Consider the following 20,540-nt stretch of genomic DNA (forward strand, 5'->3'; position numbering starts at 1 on the left):
ATCGAGTTTACAGTTGCTTGCACACTTTATTTATTTATTTTTGGATATAGAACGACAGTTCCATCATCATTTATTAGTAGTGATTGGCCATAACTGATGAATGGGCTATTATTATTAACAGAGTCATTATCATTATGATGGGTAGGTGCTTGTTCTACGCCCTGTTGGAGGTTCCATCTGTACACAAAGGCTGCATCCCAAATGGCACACTATTCTCCTTTACAGTGCACATTGGCTCTGGTCAAACACTGCACTATTATATGGAATAGGGTGCCATCTGCAAACAAAGAAAGACATGAAGGGAAACATTTGGTAGTAACTTGATTGATATTTTATCCTTGATTTATCCAGTTAACGGTTCACATAACTCTCCTCTTGGTGAGTTATGGAGATCGTCATTCCATAGAAGGCTGCCGTTGTTTTAGGCTTTTTCAGGGAAGGAGGTATATAACGTAAATTTGTCTGCGAGTGTGAGAGAGAGAGAGAGAGAGAGAAAGAGAGAGAGAGAGAAAGAGAGAGAGAAAGAAAGAGAGAGAGAGAGAGAGAGAGAGAGAGAGAGAGAGAGACATAAAGAGAGCGGGAGAGAGATAGTAATCTGGTAATGGATGAAGAGGTGTGTCTGTGAACACATCTGGATTGGGGGAGTGATAAGGGTGATAGATGACCATGGTAATTATTTGTAATGCACCTGACACACTTAAAAAGGTGCCACAAACAAAGCTGGAATAATATGGTCGTGTTAGGGTTAGGGTTTATAGTGTGGAAAACAAGTGTCTTTTGCTTTGGTACAGTACTGTCAAACAGTATTAAACATCCCAGTGGTAGTGCCATTTCCCTGAATAGTTTCTGTGAGACAGAGAGAGATGGATGCCTCCCAAATTGCACCCTATTCTATATATAGTGTACTACTTTTGACCAGAGCCCTATAAGCCCTGGTTGAAAGTAGTGCCCTATGAAGGGAATAAGGTGGCATTTGGGACTGACACAGAAAAAGGACCCAGAGAGCCTGTGAAATTAGAAGAGGGTTGGAAGCAAATGAAAGTTTGGAGACATTTGTTTGTGTTTAATGTGTCTTAAAGCTGTCAAACAAGCCAAGCAGATAAACCAATGAGTCATGCAAGATGATAGACCGACAGGTGGTTCCCTTGATTGCTATGGCAACACTGCCTGACACTTCCATAACAATTTAATAACATATGTCAAATGTCATAGTTTAATAACTTACTATGTCACGATATCACAAACAATCTCGGGCTGTGGACACATCTTCTGTAGGGGAGAGTGGTTTAAGTTTTTTACATTCAGCATAACTCCTTCAAGGGAAATATAGCATTCTTTCAAACAAAGATATCTAGATATATTTCAGGATGTTGTGTATCCCTAGAAATAATCAGAATTCATGTAAACATTACAGTTTTGAAAACATAGCTTGTCCAACAAAAGTGGTATCTTGGCACAATTTAGCTTGTGGGAAAGCGGAAGTTAGGCCACCTACACATTTCTGTACTGAATGAAATATTACCACCACCTCTTTAAAACCATATCTATCTGTATTTCCCAAACACAATTCAACACAATCACACTTGTTTTTTTTTTGTTGTCTTCTAATTATTTTAAGCATCTTTTAACACAGGCTTAACAGCTAACAAACACTTTGTACTTTTTAAAATACATTTAGCATAGGCCCTGTTGTTACCTCATATCCCAGTGATAATGCCATGCATTATGCCTGGGGAGAAAACACTTTCATTTGATCAACTTGCAATTGGCTCAAATCCTACAGTGCATTCAGAAAGTATTTAGACCCCTTTACTTTTGCCATATTTGTTACGTTACATTCAAAGATGGATTAAATCTTTTTTCCCCTCATCAATATACATACTATACCCCATAATGACAAAGCAAAAACAGGTTTTTACTAATTGTATCATATGTATATAAAAAGAAAAACTGAAATATCACATTTACATAAGAATTCAGACCCTTTACTCAGTACTTTGTTGAAGCACCTTTGGCAGTGATTACAGCCTTAAGTCTTCTTGGGTATGACGCTACAAGCTTGGCACTAGAGGTATTTCAACGCCGATACCGATTATTGGAGGACCAAAAAAAGCTGATACTGATTAATCAGCCAATTTTTTATTTATTTGTAAAATGACAATTACAAAAATAATGAATGGACACTTATTTTAACTTAATGTAATACATCAATAAAAATCAATTTAGCCTCAAATAAATAATGAAACATGTTCAATTTGGTTTAAATAATGCAAAAACAAAGTGTTGGAGAAGTAAAAGTGCAATATGTGCCATGTAAAAAAGCTAACGTTTGAGTTCCTTGCTCAGAACATTACAACATATGAAAGTTGGTGGTTCCTTTTAACATGATACTTCAATATTCCAAGGTAAGAGGTTTTAGGTTGTAGTTAATATAGTATTTATAGGACTATTTCTCTCCATACCATTTGTATTTCATATACCTTTGACTATTGGATGTTCTTATAGGCACTATACTATTGCCAGTGTAATAGTATAGCTTCCGTCCCTCTCCTCGCCCCTACCTGGGCTCGAACCAGGAACACATCAAAAACAGTCACACTCGAAGCAGCGTTACCCATCGCTCCACAAAGCCGAGGCCCTTGCAGAGCAAGGGGAATAACTACTCCAAGTCTCAGAGCGAGTGACGTTTGAAACACTATTAGCGCGCATCCCATTAACTAGCTAGCCATTTCACATTGGTTACTCCAGCCATTAGGCTGATAGGCTTGAAGTCATAAACAGTGCTGTGCTTGCGAAGAGCTGCTGGCAAAACGCACAAAAGTGCTGTTTAAATGAATGCTTACAAGCCTGCTGGTGCCTACCATCGAATCAGTCAGACTGCTCTATAAAATCATAGACTTCATTATAACATAATACACAGAAATACGAGCCTTTGGTCATCAATATGGTCGAATCCAGAAACTATAATTTTGATAACAAAACGTTGATTATTTCAGTTAAATACGGAACCGTTCTGTATTTTATCTAACGGGTGGCAACCCCAAGTCTAAATATTCTTGTTACATTGTACAACCTTCAATGTTATGTCATAATTACGTGAAATTCTGGCAAATTAGTTCGCAATGAGCCAGGCTGCCCAAACTGTTGCATATACCCTGACTCTGTGTGCAATGAACGCAAGAGAAGTGACACAATTTCACCTGGTTAATATTGCCTGCTAACCTGGATTTCTTTTAGCTAAATATGCAGGTTTAAAAATACACTGCTCAAAAAATAAAGGGAACACTTAAACAACACAATGTAACTCCAAGTCAATCACACTTCTGTGAAATCAAGCTGTCCACTTAGGAAGCAACACTGATTGACAATACATTTCACATGCTGTTATGCAAATAGAATAGACAACAGGTGGAAATTATAGGCAATTAGAAAGACACCCCCAATAAAGGAGTGGTTCTGCAGGTGGTGACCACAGACCACTTCTCAGTTGCTATGCTTCCTGGCTGATGTTTTGGTCACTTTTGAATGCTGGCGGTGCTTTCACTCTAGTGGTAGCATGAGACGGAGTCTACAACCCACACAAGTGGCTCAGGTAGTGCAGCTAATCCAGGATGGCACATCAATGCGAGCTGTGGCAAGAAGGTTTGCTATGTCTGTCAGCGTAGTGTCCAGAGCATGGAGGCGCTACCAGGAGACAGGCCAGTACTTCAGGAGACGTGGAGGAGGCCGTAGGAGGGCAACAACCCAGCAGCAGGACCGCTACCTCCGCTTTGTGCAAGGAGGAGCACTGCCAGAGCCCTGAAAAATGACCTCCAGCAGGCCACAAATGTGCATGTGTCTGCTCAAACGGTCAGAAACAGACTCCATGAGGATGGTATGAGGGCCTGACGTCCACAGGTGGGGGTTGTGCTTACAGCCCAACACTGTGCAGGACGTTTGGCATTTGCCAGAGAACAACAAGATTGGCAAATTCGCCACGTGCGCCCTGTGCTCTTCACAGATGAAAGCAGGTTCACACTGAGCACATGTGACAGACGTGACAGAGTCTGGAGACGCCGTGGGGAACGTCCTGCTGCATGCAACATCCTCCAAGATGACCGGTTTGGCGGTGGGTCAGTCATGGTGTGGGGTGGCATTTCTTTGGGGGGCCGCACAGCCCTCCATGTGCTCGCCAGAGGTAGCTCGCCAGAGATGAGATCCTCAAACCCCTTGTGAGACCATATGCTGGTGCGGTTGGCCCTGGGTTCCTCCTAATGCAAGACAATGCTAGACCTCATGTGGCTGGAGTGTGTCAGCAGTTCCTGCATGAGGAAGACATTGATGCTATGGACTGGCCCGCCCGTTCCCCAGACCTGAATCCAATTGAGGACATCATGTCTCGCTCCATCTCCATCCACCAATGCCACGTTGCACCACAGACTGTCCAGGAGTTGGCGGATGCTTTAGTCCAGGTCTGGGAGGAGATCCCTCAAGAGACCATCCTCCACCTCATCAGGAGTATGCCCCTGCGTTGAGCAGTGTATATACTTCTATTAATTGATTTTAAGAAAGGCATTGGTGTTTTTGGTTAGGTACAGTCGTCCAACGATTGTGCTTTTTTCGCAAATGCGCTTTTGTTAAGTCATCCCCCAGCGTTGCATCGATTATATGCAACACAGGACACGCTCGATAAACTAGTAATATCATCAACCATGTGCAATTCGGACTAGTGATTGATTGATTGTTTTTTATAAGATAAGTTTAATGCTAGCTAGCAACTTACTTTGGCTTCTACTGCAATCGTGTAACAGGCAGGTGTTTATAGCTTTGGCCTAGTTAACTGTAAGGTTGCAAGATTGGTTCCCCGAGCTGACAAGGTGAAAATCTGTCGTTCTGCCCCTGAACGAGGCAGTTAACCCACTGTTCCTAGGCCATCATTGAAATTAATAATGTGTTCTTAACTGACTTGCCTAGTTAAATAAAGGTGTAAAAAAAAAAATTCTGCAAAATTACCTATTTCCGATTGTTATGAAAACTGGAAATTGGCCCTAATTAATCGGCCATTCTGATTAATCAGTCGACCTGTACTTGGCACACCTGTATTTGGGGAGTTTCTCCCATTCTTCTCTACATATCCTCTCAAGCTCTGTCAGGTTGGATGGGGAGCATTGCTGCACAGCTATTTTCAGGTCTCTCCAGAGATGAACTCAATATTTATAATATTATTTATATTATATATTCAGAGATTTGTCCTGAAGTCACTCCTGCATTGTCTTGGCTGTGTGCCTAGGGTTGTTGTTCTGTTGGAAGGTGAACCTTCACCCCAGTGTGATGTCCTGAGCACTCTGGAGCAGGTTTTCATCAAGGATCTCTCTGTATCTTGCTCCGTTCATCTTTCCCTCAATCCTGACTAGTCTCCCAGTCCCTGCCGCTGAAAAACATCCCCACAGCATGATGCTGCCACCACCATACTTCACAGTAGGCATGGTGCCAGGTTTCCTCCAGATGTGACGCTTGTCATTCAGGCCAAAACTTCAATCTTGGTTTCATCAGACCAGAGAATCTTGTTTCTCATGGACTGAGAGGCTTTAGGTGCCTTTTGGCAAACTCTGTCGTGTGCCTTTTACTGAGGAGTTGTAACGGGTTTCTTCCAACTCCTCCTCTGACGAAGAGGTGGAACAAGGATCGGACCAAAATGCAGCGTGGTTCGTTAGATACATCTTTAATTATGAAGAAAACACAAACAATACAAAACAACAAATGTCGAAAACCGAAACAGCCCTGACTGGTGCAACAAACACAGAGACAGGAACAATCACCCACAAACACACAGTGAAACCCAGGCTACCTAAATATGGTTCCCAATCAGAGACAATGACTAACACCTGCCTCTGATTGAGAAGCATATCAGGCCAGACATAGAAATAGACAAACAAGACATCCAACATAGAATGCCCACTCAGATCACACCCTGACCAACCAAAACATAGAAACATACAAATAAACTATGGTCAGGGTGTGACAGGAGTGGCTTCCGTGCGGCCACTCTCCCATAATGTCCTGATTGGTGGAGTGCTGCAGAGATTGTTGTCCTTCTGGAAGGTTATCCCATCTCCCAGAGGATCTCTGGAGCTCTGCCAGAGTGACCATCGGGTTCTTGGTCACCTCCCTGACCAAGACCCTTCTCCCCCGATTACTTGTGGTGGTTCCAAACGTATTTAATTGAAGAATGATGGAGGCCACTGTGTTTTTGGGGACCTTCAGTGCTGCAGAAATGTTTTGTTTCCCTTCCCTCAATCTGTGTTTCGACACAATCCTGTCTCGGATCTCTACGGACAATTCCTTCATTTTTGCTCTGACATGCACTGTCAACTGTGGGACCTTATATAGACAGGTGTGTGCCTTTCCGAATCATGTCCAATCTATTTAGTTTACCACAGGTGGACACCAAACAACTTGTAGAAACATCTCAAATATGATCAATGGAAACAGGATGCACCTGAGCTCAATTTCGAGTCTCATAGCAAAGGGTCTGAATACTTATGTAAATAAGGTATTTCTGTTTTTTATTTTTAATACATTTGCAAAAATGTATAAAAACTACTGTTTTGCTTTTTCATTATGGGGTATTGTGTGTAGATTGCTGAGATTTTTTTATTTAATCAATTTTAGAATGTTTTAGAAGGCTGTAATGTAACAAAATGTGGAAAATGTCAAGGGGTCTGAATACTTTGCGAATGAACTTTATATTTGTTAGTACAGTGTCCAGTAGAGGTTGGTGTTTTGAAGCAGCTTGGAATCGAGAAAACACCGGAACCATGGCGAAATCAGTGGAATCTCGGATTTTTGCAACACACGGTTTGAAAAGGCATGTGATCAAACAAAGCTTTGGACATCATTGATGACATACTTCTGATAAAGTGATCCACGCATCGGCACACTGCTTCAAAGTTAGCTGCTTACTGATTTTGACACATGCCTCGGAGCTCCGGTATCAAACGTAACATCACTAGATATTTCTGTTTAAAGGGAAGAGAGTGTCAAGTGCCTCAGTGCGTGAGCATTTCTTGGAAAAACGCAACTAAATAAGTAAACATGTTTATCACGGACACACTACGGCTCTGTGGGCAGCAACACAACAACATGCTTTAGCTTGTTATGTTCTCTGTAAAATACCTATAATTCTGTGGTTTCCCTCTTCTGACCCTATGACTAGAAAAGACCAGCTGTATTCAAATCTCCAATCTATATCTAAAATGTCTGTAGCTATATGGCCTTCCTCTCCGATCTCTTCACAGAAAAACCTGCGTTTTGTGCCCTTTGTTTTGACTCTTTCTTCCCCATCATCAAGGCCCTAGCATGGTCCTAACATGGCCCTAACACGGTCCTAACACGGTCCTAACATGGTCCTAACACGGCCTTAACACAGTCCTAACATGGTCCTAACACGGCCCAAACACGGCCCTAACACGGCCCTAACATGGTCCTAACACGGCCTTAACACAGTCCTAACATGGTCCTAACATGGCCCAAACACGTTCCTAACATGGTCCTAACATGGTCCAAACACGGCCCAAACACGGCCCTATCATGGTCCAAACACGGCCCAAACATGGTCCTAACATGGTCCTAACACAGTCCTAACATGGTCCAAACACAGTCCTAACATGGTCCTAACACAGTCCTAACATGGCCCAAACACGGTCATAACATGGTCCAAACATGGCCCTAACACAGTCCTAACATGGTCCTAACACAGTCCTAACATGGTCCTAACACAGTCCTAACATGGTCCAAACACAGTCCTAACATGGTCCTAACACAGTCCTAACATGGTCCTAACACAGTCCTAACATGGTCCAAAAACGGCCCAAACATGGTCCTAACATGGTCCTAACGCGGCCCTAACATGGTCCTAACACGGCCCTAACACAGCCCTAACACGGCCCTAACATGGTCCTAACACGGTCCTAACACGGCCCTAACATGGTCCTAACACGGTCCTAACACGATCCTAACATGGTCCAAACACGGCCCAAACATGGTCCTAACATGGTCCTAACATGGTCCAAAAACGGCCCAAACATGGTCCTAACATGGTCCTAACGCGGCCCTAACATGGTCCTAACACGGCCCTAACACGGCCCTAACACGGCCCTAACATGGTCCTAACACAACCCTAACACAACCCTAACATGGTCCTAACGCGGCCCTAACATGGTCCTAACATGGTCATAACATGGTCCTAACACGACCCTAACACAGTCCTAACACGGTCCTAACACGGCCCTAACATGGCCCTAACACGGTCCTAACACAGCCCTAACACGGTCATAACATGGTCCTAACACGGCTCTAACATGGCCCTAACAAGGCCCTAACACGGTCCAAACACGGTCCTAACACGGCCCTAACATGGTCCTAACACGGTCATAACATGGTCCTAACACGGCCCTAACACAGTCCTAACACGGTCCTAACACGGCCCTAACATGGCCCTAACACAGTCCTAACACGGCCCTAACATGGCCCTAACACGGCCCTAACATGGTCCTAACACGGTCCTAACACGGTCCTAACATGGTCCTAACACAGTCCTAACACGGTCCTAACACGGCCCTAACACGGCCCTAACACGGTCATAACATGGTCCTAACACGGCCCTAACACGGTCCTAACATGGTCCTAACAAGGTCCTAACACGGTCATAACATGGTCCTAACACGGCCCTAACACGGTCCTAACATGGTCCTAACACGGCCCTAACACGGCCCTAACACGGCCCTAACATGGTCCTAACACGGTCAATACATTGACCTAACACAGCCCTAACACGGCCCAAACACGGCCCTAACACGGCCCAAACACGGCCCTAACACGGCCCTAACACGGTCCTAACATGGGCCTAACACGGCCCTAACACAGTCCTAACACGGCCCAAACACTGTCCTAACACGGTCCTAACACAGTCCTAACACGGCCCAAACACTGTCCTAACACAGCCATAATAGGGTCCTAACATGGCCTTAAGATGGTCCTAGCAAAGCTTTAATATACAGTAATACATAGATTGATGGCTACATCAAGTAACTCACGCAAGCAGTAAAATCTTATTTAGAAACCGATAAAAATACACCTTATGGAACAGCTGTACTGTGAAGAGTTACACACAGGTACAAACACTTAAAACCTCTTGATACTACCCATCCCGTATTCGGGATCGTGAATACAGCCTCAGGCTCATTACCATAACGCAACGTTAACGATTTCTGAAAATCGCAAATGAAATTAAATAAATACGCCTGCTCTCAAGCTTAGCCTTTTCTTAACAACACTGTCATCTCAGATTTTCAAAATATGCTTTTGAACCATAGCAAATCAAGCATTTGTGTAAGAGTATTGCTAGCTAGCTTAGCATTTAGCGTAGCATTTAGCACGCAACATTTTCACAAAAACCAGGAAACCAAATAAATAAAATCATTTACCTTTGAAGAACTTCGGATGCTTCCAATGAGGAGACTCTCAGTTACATAGCAAATGTTCAGTTTTTCCTGAAAGAATCTTTGTGTAGGAGAAATCGCTCCGTTTTGTACATCACATTTGGCTACCGAAACAAACCGAAAATTCAGTCACCAAAACGTCAAACTTTTTCCAAATTAACTCCATAATATCGACCGAAACATGGCAAACATTGTTTAGAATCAATCCTCAAGGTGTTTTTTCACATATCTCTTCATTGATATGCAGTTCGTGGAAGCCTGCTTTCCCCTCAGAATCGCATGGAAAAATACCAGCAGCTGAAAAAGACACACCAATTTCGACGGAGGACACCGGGCGGACACCTGGAAAATGTAGTCTCTTATGGTCAATCTTCCAATGATATGCCTACAAATACGTCACAATGCTGCAGACACCTTGGGGAAACGACAGAAAGGGCAGGCTCATTCCTCTCGCATTCACAGCCATATAAGGAGACAATGGAAAACGGAGCCTCAAAAATCCTGCTGGTTTCCTGGATGCCGTTTCATCTTGGTTTTGCCTGTAGCTCCCGTTCTAGGGCACCCACAGAGAATATCTTTGCAGTTCTGGAAACGTCAGAGTGTTTTCTTTCCAAAGCTATCAATTATATGCATAGTCGAGCATCTTTTTGTGACAAAATATTGCGCTTAAAACGGGCACGTCTTTTTATCCAAAAATGAAATAGCGCCCCCATAGCATCAAAAGGTTATTAAGGCAGCCCCCTTCACCTCTCAGAGGGGTTGGGTTAAATGTGGAAGACACATTTCAGTTGAATGCAGTCAGTTATTCAACTGACTGGGTTTCCCCCTTCTCCCTTCATTTCCCTTAATATGGTCCTAGCACAGTCCTAACACAGCCTTAATACGGTCCTAACACAGTCCTAACACAGCCTTAATATGGTCCCAACACTGTCCTAACACAGTCCTAATGCGCTCCTAAAGCGGTCCTAAAATGCTCCTAACACAGCCTTAATGCGGTCCTAACACGGTCCTAACACAGTCCTAATGCGCTCCTAAAGCGGTCCTAAAATGCTCCTAACACAGCATTAATGCGGTCCTAACACGGTCTTAAAGCGGTCCTAACACAGTCCTAATGCGGTCCTAAAGCGGTCCTAAAATGCTCCTAACACAGCCTTAATACGGTCCTAAAGCGGTCCTAACACAGTCCTAACACAGTCCTAACACGCTCCTAAAGCAGTCCTAACATGGTCCATCTCCACCATGGTGAGCTTGGCCTGCACCACTACCCCAGGTCCCTGACAGGAAAGTCCAGGATTAGCATTAATGGCTGTTAATTAACTGAATGCATTCAACTGAAACCTGTCTTCTGCTTTTCTGTGAATCAGAGAGGTGCTGGGGGCTGCCTTAATCGACATCCACGGGAACAGTGTGTTAAGCCTTGCTCATGGGCAGAATGACAGATTTTTACCTTGTCTGCTTGGGGATTTGAGCCAGCAACCTTCCCAGACAGGGAATCATGTCCAATCAATTGAATTTACCACAGGTGGACTCCAATCAAGTCGTTGAAACATCTCAAGGATGATCAATGGAAACAGGATGCACCTGAGCTCAAAGGGTCTGAATATTTATGTAAGTAAGGTATTTAAAAAAATAGATATATTTTTTTTAATGTGCAAACATTTATAAAAACTTGTTTTCACTTTGTCATTATGGGGTATTGTGTGTAGATTGATGAGGAATCGTTTTTATTTAATTTTATTGAATAAGGCTGTAACGTAACAAAATGTGCAAAAGGTCAATATGAATATGAGTTTGGAATGCATCAGGAAAAAGAGAACAGCAAATTGATTGGAATTAGTCTTGTCAGTTAGTTTTCTCTTCAATACAACACTTCTCTGCTGCTAAACACACCCCAAAAAATTATATTTATTTTGTTCCTCTTGTTCTCATCGCTGTCATCCTTACTATTTCATTGTTGACTGCTCTTGGAAATTGACAGCTTTTTTGACTTCACTCGATCTTCCTTCTTTCTGTCTGTGAATGCTAGGCTTTATCTAAATAACTTTTATCTATGGTTCCTTCCCAAATGGCACATTATTCCCTATATAATGCACTACTTTTCACCAGAACCATGTTCCCTTTTTGAAAGTAGTGCACTATGTAAGAAATAGGGTTCAATTTGGAACTTAGCCTCTATCTGAAGTCTCTATCAGAAGTCTTTCAGACGTTAATATTATTTTCTTTTTGTAATGAATTGTCCTTGTGTGACTTAATATTTGTTGTCCTCTGCCTACGCAGCCATTGTGAGCCTGTCTCTATTGAGTGTTCTGTGCTCATTTGATCAATTCATAAGAACCTCACAAAACATTCTCGTTCCCCTCACAAAATGAACAAAACAGTTACAATGCCGAAGACAAACAGTGGTACAAAGGTTTGTATTAAGTTTCATTTTGATTTGCTGGCAATCAACATTTCCTCATTTGTTTTGATTGACATGAGATCTTCTTCATGGTTTGTATTTCCTGCCTTGCCCCTTTTTATACACGCACACACACACACACACACACACACACACACACACACACACACACACACACACACACACACACACACACACACACACACACACACACACACACACACACACACACACGCACACTTATATAATAAATAATACATATAGATTTAGGATCATCATTTGACCTATATTGTCACAGCAAAATAATCCTGCAGCAACAGGATTTGACTTCATAATGTTGCTTGATTGGTGGTTAGGCTATTAGCTGTCAAAAAAGTAGGGTAAATGAAAAGTACAATATTGTTAATTTAACTGTGTGTTAGTGTGGGTTGTCAGTCACTTTTTTTTCAGCAACAAAATAGTAATCAAAATAAAATCCTACATCTGTAGAAAATTTGTATGGAATATTTGGATTTGGCATGTGGTGTTTAGTTCAAGGCTTGCCTACGTGTGTACATATAAAGAATCTAGACTCTCTAGTTTTTCATACGTACACACAATTATGTACTCTCCCCCGGGCTAATGTAAATGAAGTGGACTTATTGAAATTGAAATGAAGCTAATTCAAAGACGTTTGCCTTTTCATCATTCTCACTTACTAATGAGGTGAAAGTTGTCAACCCCAAAAAATATGGAAATTCACTTTATTCATTTCTCCTTTGAATATGAATGTTTTTACTTGTGTATGTTTCATAAACTATTTGATTTGAAGTTGTTAGTGATGCCTAATGATTAAAACAGATACTGTTGGGGTAATTGAAACATGGGCTGGGTTGGCTATCAGCCTGTGTGGTGTATACAGAGGCCATATTTCGACAGTCAGACCTCTATGGAAGAGTCATATATCCATGGAAATCGGTTCAAAGTCACACTAACTCTCCATAGGTATGAGACTCTAAGCTAATATATCCACCGTCCACTATATCACTCTGGAAAATCTTCACTGCTTCACTGCAGATGAATCATTTGGGTAAACAACCACACAGAATCCCAACATACATCATATCATGTTCCTTAGTATCACACAATATAATCAGGTAGTGTTTTGGAACACATCAGAGTCAAACTTCAACATAACAGATTGATGTCATGGCTGCTACGGTGGCAGTGGGATTGTGAGCGTGGGGTGCTGGTATGTTAATATTTGTACAGTACCAGTTAAACGTTTGGACACACCTACTCATTCAAGGGTTTTTCTTTATTTGTACTATTTTCTACATTGTAGAATAATAGTGAATACATCTCAACTATGAAATAACACATATGGAATCAAGTAGTAACCAAAAAGGTGTTAATCAAATCAAAGTATATTTTTATTTTTGATTCTTCAAAGTAGTCACCCTTTGCCTTAATGACAGCTCTGCACACTCTTGGCATTCTCTCAACCAGTTTCATGAGGTAGTCTGGAATGTATTTCAATTAACAGGTGTGCCTTGTTCAAATTGAATTTGTGGAATTTATTTCCTTCTTAATGCATTTGAGACAGTCAGTTGTGTTGTGACAAAAGACCAAGTCCATATTATGCCAAGAATAGTTCAAATAAGCAAAGAGAAATGACAGTCCATCGTTACTTTAAGACATGATGGTCAGTCAATGAGGAAAATTTCAAGAAATTTGAAATTATATTCAACTGCAGTCACAAAAACCATCAAGGCCTATGATGAAACTGGCTCTAATGAGGACCGCCACAGCAATGGAAGACCCAGAGTTACCTCTGCTGCAGAGTATAAGTTCATTAGAGTTAACTGAACCTCAGATTGCAGCCCAGATAAATGCTTCACAGAGTTCACGTAACAGACACATGTCAACATCAACTGTTCAGAGGGGACCGCATGAATCAGGCCTCCATGGTCGAACTGCTGCAAAGAAAACCACTACTAAAGGACATCAATAATAAGAAGACATTTGCTTTGGCCAAGAAACACGAGCATTAGACAAGTGGAAATGTGTCCTTTGGTCTGATGAGTCCAGGTGACTACCATATGAAGCTAGTTGAAAGAATGCAAAGCTGTCATCAAGGCAAAGGGTCTAAAATATATTTGTATTTTTTTTAACACTTTTTTGTTTACTTCATGATTCCATATGTGTTATTTCATAGCTTTGATGTCTTCACTATTATTCTACAATGTAGAAAAAAAAAATCCCTTGAATGAGTAGCTGTGTCCAAACTTTTGACTGGTATTGTATGTTGTCGCCAATGTTCCGGGAAACCTCTTTAATTGAGTTTTCCAGAGTAGCTTTGGCTCTCCCTCCCCCAAGGCACATACACATAGCAGAGTTCTTCTCTCCTGTCTCAGGGTGCTGATATGAGCAAGTCCAAATAACCACAGACTCTTTCTTTCACTAAGTGAAGGTCTAAGGTAGAATAGTGCTGCTCTACCATATCCGAGTTCTATGAGATGAAATACACTTTGTAGTTGTGTTGAAGGAGTTGGGAATTATCTCCATTTAACTGAGCAGGTCTAGACTATTATCTTAGTAGTGAATACGACTCAATAGGACTTCTCTCAAACAGCTTCTAACCTTTGTATGTAGGGTTGTTCTCAAGTACAGTATCTGTTGTATTTTCGCTGTATAGTACTTTGTAGTTTTATACAGTCCCCTTGAAAGCATCATGAAAGAGTATTCTTTCTGTCAAAGGTATGTTGAGAGAGAGAGAAACAGAGAGAGAGAAAAAACAGAGATATATAGAGAATAACAGAGATATATAGAAAGTAACAGAGAGAGAGAGAAACAGAGATAGATACAGAGAGAACAAGATTATTCTTCTCATCAAATGTAAATCTCTCCAACCAACTGGCATCAGGCACAGATCACAATCTGTCAAGGGCACAGGTAAATGATATCACTTTAGCTAATATGGAAATGATAAGAAAGGAGGGAAGGCACCACTGGTAAAGCAATAAGAAATAAAATGCTTCCTCATGTCTGGACAAAGACTTGGTTTGCATCCCAAATGTCAACCTATTCCTTATATAGTGCACTACTTTTGACCAGGGCTCATAGGGGTACACTTTGCGGGGCAGGGGGGGGGGTACGGGTACAATTTGGGACGCAGACATGGTGTCTTAAAGGAAGGAGTTTGCCCCTCAGTGGAAGTAGCTCAAATTAATGATGTGAAATCCTAGTTGTTTTTGTTTGGAGCTTTGACATGACGCACTGAGCCAATTGAAAATGGAAATGACAACTATAAAAACTGGCCATTGATGAGGTTGGTTTTTTTCTATCCTCAGACAAGAAAATGATCATCCATTTGTCCTCACTAAGAAGTTTAGCCTGAGGCTCATTGGTTGACAAACCACTCCTTTAAGCCTTCATCCCTAATGGCAGCCTATTCACTATATAGTGCACTACTTAGACTTGGGCCATATGGGGAATAGGGTGGCATTTGAGACTCCGTTGAGAGAGTACCTATTCACATCTGGGACTGATGATGATGGCCGGGCCACAGATTATTAATCAATGACAGTCATTATCCACGTAGCTTTGCAGAAAGACTCCAAATAAAACCCTGTCTGTCTATTACATCTGACAGGGAAATTGTCTATTTGGCCCTTGGATGTGTCTCAAATGGCACTCTATTCTCTATATAGCACACTACTTTGACCAGAGCCTTATTTTGACCAGGCCCCATAGAGCCGCTGGTCGAAAGTAGAGCACTAAGGAATAGTCTTTGTGATACAGTCCTTGTGTTGCATGAGTTACTTGAGTTGTTATGTTCACCTGAAGACGAGGCTTTGTGGTTAGGAAGTGAGTCAGCCTTAGCCTGGTCCCAGAGCTGTTTGTGCTGTCTTGCAGTCCTGACAATAATCATAGGAGTTGAAAAGGCAACACAAACTGATCTGGGATCAGGCTATGGTAATTTATTCATATATTTATTAAACAGCAGTTTCAAGTTTTAATGTCACATGAACAAGTGCAGTGAAATGCCTTTCTTGCAAACTCAAAACCCAACAATGATCAATAACAATGTATTACTAGAAGAAAAACATATGATAAATAAGAATAGTAAATATGAAATACACAATAAAGTGAGTAAGCATACTATATAAAGGAACTTTTTAAAAAGGCAGTTCCAATACCATATTTATATGTGCAGGAATACTTGAGTGATGAAGGTAGATACAGTGCCTTGAGAAAGTATTCGGCCCCCTTGAACTTTGCGACCTTTTGCCACATTTCAGGCTTCAAACATAAAGATATAAAACTGTATTTTTTGGTGAAGAATCAACAACAAGTGGGACACCATCCTGAAGTGGAACAACATTTATTGGATATTTAAAACTTTTTTAACAAATCAAAAACTGAAAAATTGGGCGTGCAAAATTATTCAGCCCCCTTAAGTTAATACTTTGTAGCGCCCCCTTTTGCTGTGATTACAACTGTAAGTCGCTTGGGGTATGTCTCTATCAGTTTTGCACATTGAGAGACTGAAATGTTTTCCCATTCCTCCTTGCAAAACAGCTCGAGCTCAGTGAGGTTGGATGGAGAGCATTTGTGAACAGCAGTTTTCAGTTCTTTCCACAGATTCTCGATTGGATTCAGGTCTGGACTTTGTCTTGGCCATTCTAACACCTGGATATGTTTATTTTTGAACCATTCCATTGTAGATTTTGCTTTATGTTTTGGATCATTGTCTTGTTGGAAGACAAATCTCTGTCCCAGTCTCAGGTCTTTTGCAGACTCCATCAGGTTTTCTTCCAGAATGGTCCTGTATTTGGCTCCATCCATCTTCCCATCAATTTTAACCATCTTCCCTGTCCCTGCTGAAGAAAAGCAGGCCCAAACCATGATGCTGCCACCACCATGTTTGACAGTGGGGATGGTGTTTTCAGGGTGATGAGCTGTGTTGCTTTTACGCCAAACATAACGTTTTGCATTGTTGCCAAAAAGTTCAATTTTGGTTTCATCTGACCAGAGCACCTTCTTCCACATGTTTGGTGTGTCTCCCAGGTGGCTTGTGGCAAACTTTAAACGACACTTTTTATGTATATCTTTAAGAAATGGCTTTCTTCTTGCCACTCTTCCATAAAGGCCAGATTTGTGCAATATACGACTGATTGTTGTCCTATGGACAGAGTCTCCCACCTCAGCTGTAGATCTCTGCAGTTCATCCAGAGAGATCATGGGCCTCTTGGCTGCATCTCTGATCAGTCTTCTCCTTGTATGAGCTGAAAGTTTAGAGGGACGGCCAGGTCTTGGTAGATTTGCAGTGGTCTGATACTCCTTCCATTTCAATATTATCGCTTGCACAGTGCTCCTTGGGATGTTTAAAGCTTGGGAAATCTTTTTGTATCCAAATACAGCTTTAAACTTCTTCACAACAGTATCTTGGACCTGCCTGGTGTGTTCCTTGTTCTTCATGATGCTCTCTGCGCTTTTAACGGACCTCTGAGACTATCACAGTGCAGGTGCATTTATACGGAGACTTGATTACACACAGGTGGATTGTATTTATCATTAGTCATTTAGGTCAACATTGGATCATTCAGAGATCCTCACTGAACTTCTGGAGAGAGTTTGCTGCACTGAAAGTAAAGTAAAGGGGCTGAGTTTTTGATTTGTTAAAAAAGTTTGAAATATCTAATAAATGTCGTTCCACTTCATGATTGTGTCCCACTTGTTGTTGATTCTTCACAAAAAAATACAGTTTTATATCTTTATGTTTGAAGCCTGAAATGTGGCAAAATGTTGCAAAGTTCAAGGGGGCCGAATACTTTCGCAAGGCACTGTATGTATAGGGGTAAGGGGACAGGGATACTAGAGTGATGGAGGTAGATATGTATAGGGGTAAGGGGACAGGGATACTAGAGTGATGGAGGTAGATATGTATAGGGGGAAGGGGACAGGGATACTAGAGTGATGGAGGTAGATATGTATTGGGGTAAGGGGACAGGGATACTAGAGTGATGGAGGTAGATATGTATAGGGGTAAGGGGACAGGGATACTAGAGTTATAGAGGTAGATATGTATAGGGGTAAGGGGACATGGATACTAGAGTGATGGAGGTAGATATGTATAGGGGTAACGTGACTGGGATACTAGAGTGATAAGAGGTCGATATGTATAGGGGTAAGGGGACAGGGATACTAGAGTGATGGAGGTAGATATGTATATGGGTAAGGGGACAGGGATACTAGAGTGATGGAGGCATACATATATATATAGGGGTAAGGTGACAGGGATACTAGAGTGATAAGAGGTAGCTATGTATAGGGGTAATGGGACAGGGATACTAGAGTTATAGAGGTAGATATGTATAGGGGTAAGGTGACAGGGATATGAGAGTAATGGAGGTAGATATGTATAGTTGGAAGGGGACAGGGATACGAGAGTGATGGAGGTAGATATGTATAGGGGGAAGGGGACAGGGATACGAGAGTGATGGAGGTAGATATGTATATGGGTAAGGGGACAGGAATACTAGAGTGATGGTGGTAGATATGTATTTGGGTAAGGGGACAGGGATACTAGAGTGATGGAGGTAGATATGTATAGGGGGAAGGGGACAGGGATACAAGAGTGATGGAGGTAGATATGGATAGGGGGAAGGGGACAGGGATACTAGAGTGATGGAGGTAGATATGGATAGGGGGAAGGGGACAGGGATACTAGAGTGATGGAGGTAGATATGTATATGGGTAAGGTGACTAGGCAACAGGGTATAAGATAAACAGAGTAGCAGCAGATTGTATGTGAGTGGGTGGGTTGAGTCACTGTAAATGTATGTGCGTATTATGTGTAAATTAGCAAATTATGTAGTGATTGTTTGTGTGTGTGTTGGAGTGACAGTGTGTGTGTATGTAAGGGCCATGTGAGTGTGTGTGTGTGTGTGTGTGTGTAAGGGCCCTGTGAGTGTGTGTGTTGGAGTGACAGTGAGTGTGTGTGTAAGGGCCCTGTGAGTGTGTGTGTTGGAGTGACAGTGTGTGTGTGTGTGTGTGTGTGTAAGGGCCCTGTGAGTGTGTGTGTTGGAGTGACAGTGTGTGTGTGTAAGTGCCCTGTGAGTGTGTGTGTTGGAGTGACAGTGTGTGTGTGTGTAAGGGCCCTGTGAGTGTGTGTGTTGGAGTAACAGTGTGTGTGTGTGTAAGGGCCCTGTGAGTGTGTGTGTTGGAGTGACATTGTGTGTGTGTGTGTGTAGCTATTTTGTTAGCTTTTTATCAGTCATATTGCTTGGGGACACATATACTGTGTTTTAAGAGTTTGTCCCCAAAATAATATGTTGTGTTTTGCAGGCTTTTAAGTTGAGCATTTATTTTAAAGTTCATAAAGTTTAGAGTTTGTAACTGTTTGCCTTTTTGTCTCTGGTGTATGCTATATTCATGGAGATAAACTAAAGCTATCTCTTCATAAACAAACAGAGAGAAACAGAGAGAGAGAGAGAAAGACAATTTGAGGATACTTGATTAAATATTAATCCGTCAGTTGATGTTAGAATTTTCATTCCAAAAATATTTAGGGAATGTGGTCATAAAAATAGGCTAAATATAAAAAAGGAAAAGATCAAAAGTTGTGATAAATTATTAAACCAACACTACACACTCATCTATTATTTGTTGTGGGTGGCAGTGGCAGTTCTTCTATATGAGAAAACAAAATGATAAGTTGTTTGTCATGATGATTCTGACCGGTCTGGGTTGAATGGTTTACTAATGACAGGACAGTAGCCAACTGTATTTGCTGAAACGTTACTCCACTGTGTCTCCTTAAACAGGCCAGGGAGCTACTGTTCAGAAGGACCTCTCACTGAAACCTTGTGTCACTGCTGGATGATGACACGTTTAGCTTGTCTGGGCTTGTTGCTGTTAGCTAGCACATGGACAAGCAGTACTGCAGTAGTCAGACATGACACAAATTACCACCATAGCTGGATCCATCATTTATTTTTGCACTACACAAAACGCTAGCTTGCAAATCAGTGTTGAAACAGGATAGCTAGCTAGCAAGCTAACGGGAGCTAGCAGGGATTGTAGCTAGCCAGGTCATTTTGAAAGCTAACTAGCTACATCCTATCAAACCTGTCTGTTTTGATTGATTAGCTAGCTAGCTAATCACTAATGGTATGGCAAGCAAGCAAGGTACACTATAAAACCAAGCATTTAGGATCTGAATACATAACTAAACACTTTTCTGTAACACTTTTTTAGGAAGACCAAATGTAGCCCCCGGGGGGAAAATGAGTTCAACACCTCTGACCTAAACTATCTAAACAAGAACAACAATCTCAGGAACAGGTGCAGTAAGTCCAACCCCTTACATATTCGGTTAGTTAGATCAATTCATGCAATGGGGAAACATATACGCTACATTAAAATAAATTATTTTAAAAATCAACCTGCAGCAGCATTCTGGGAAATATTATAATGAGGCCCTTCCCACAACTTTTTCACTCGGAGAGAGCTAATGGAAATGAACTCAACACAGTCGAGTAACAACAACACCATGCGATTGAAAAAAAACATCTGAATCCAATGTCCTGTTCAGTTGTGCTGAAATGTAGGTAAGGTGAAAGACATTCCTAACACTGATCTGAATAAAAGGCATGGAAATTCACGTACATTTCTAA

General features: G+C 41.7%; 1 protein-coding gene across 3 annotated transcripts in view; it reads left to right on the forward strand.

The window, feature by feature from the left end:
- Positions 1–20,540, forward strand: part of macrod2 (mono-ADP ribosylhydrolase 2) — a 1,245,161-nt gene that overhangs the window by 495,804 nt on the left and 728,817 nt on the right. The gene's annotated exons all lie outside the window — the stretch shown is intronic.

This window comes from Oncorhynchus masou, chromosome 24 (genome assembly GCF_036934945.1).
Source record: "Oncorhynchus masou masou isolate Uvic2021 chromosome 24, UVic_Omas_1.1, whole genome shotgun sequence".
NCBI classification, from domain to species: Eukaryota; Metazoa; Chordata; class Actinopteri; order Salmoniformes; family Salmonidae; genus Oncorhynchus; species Oncorhynchus masou.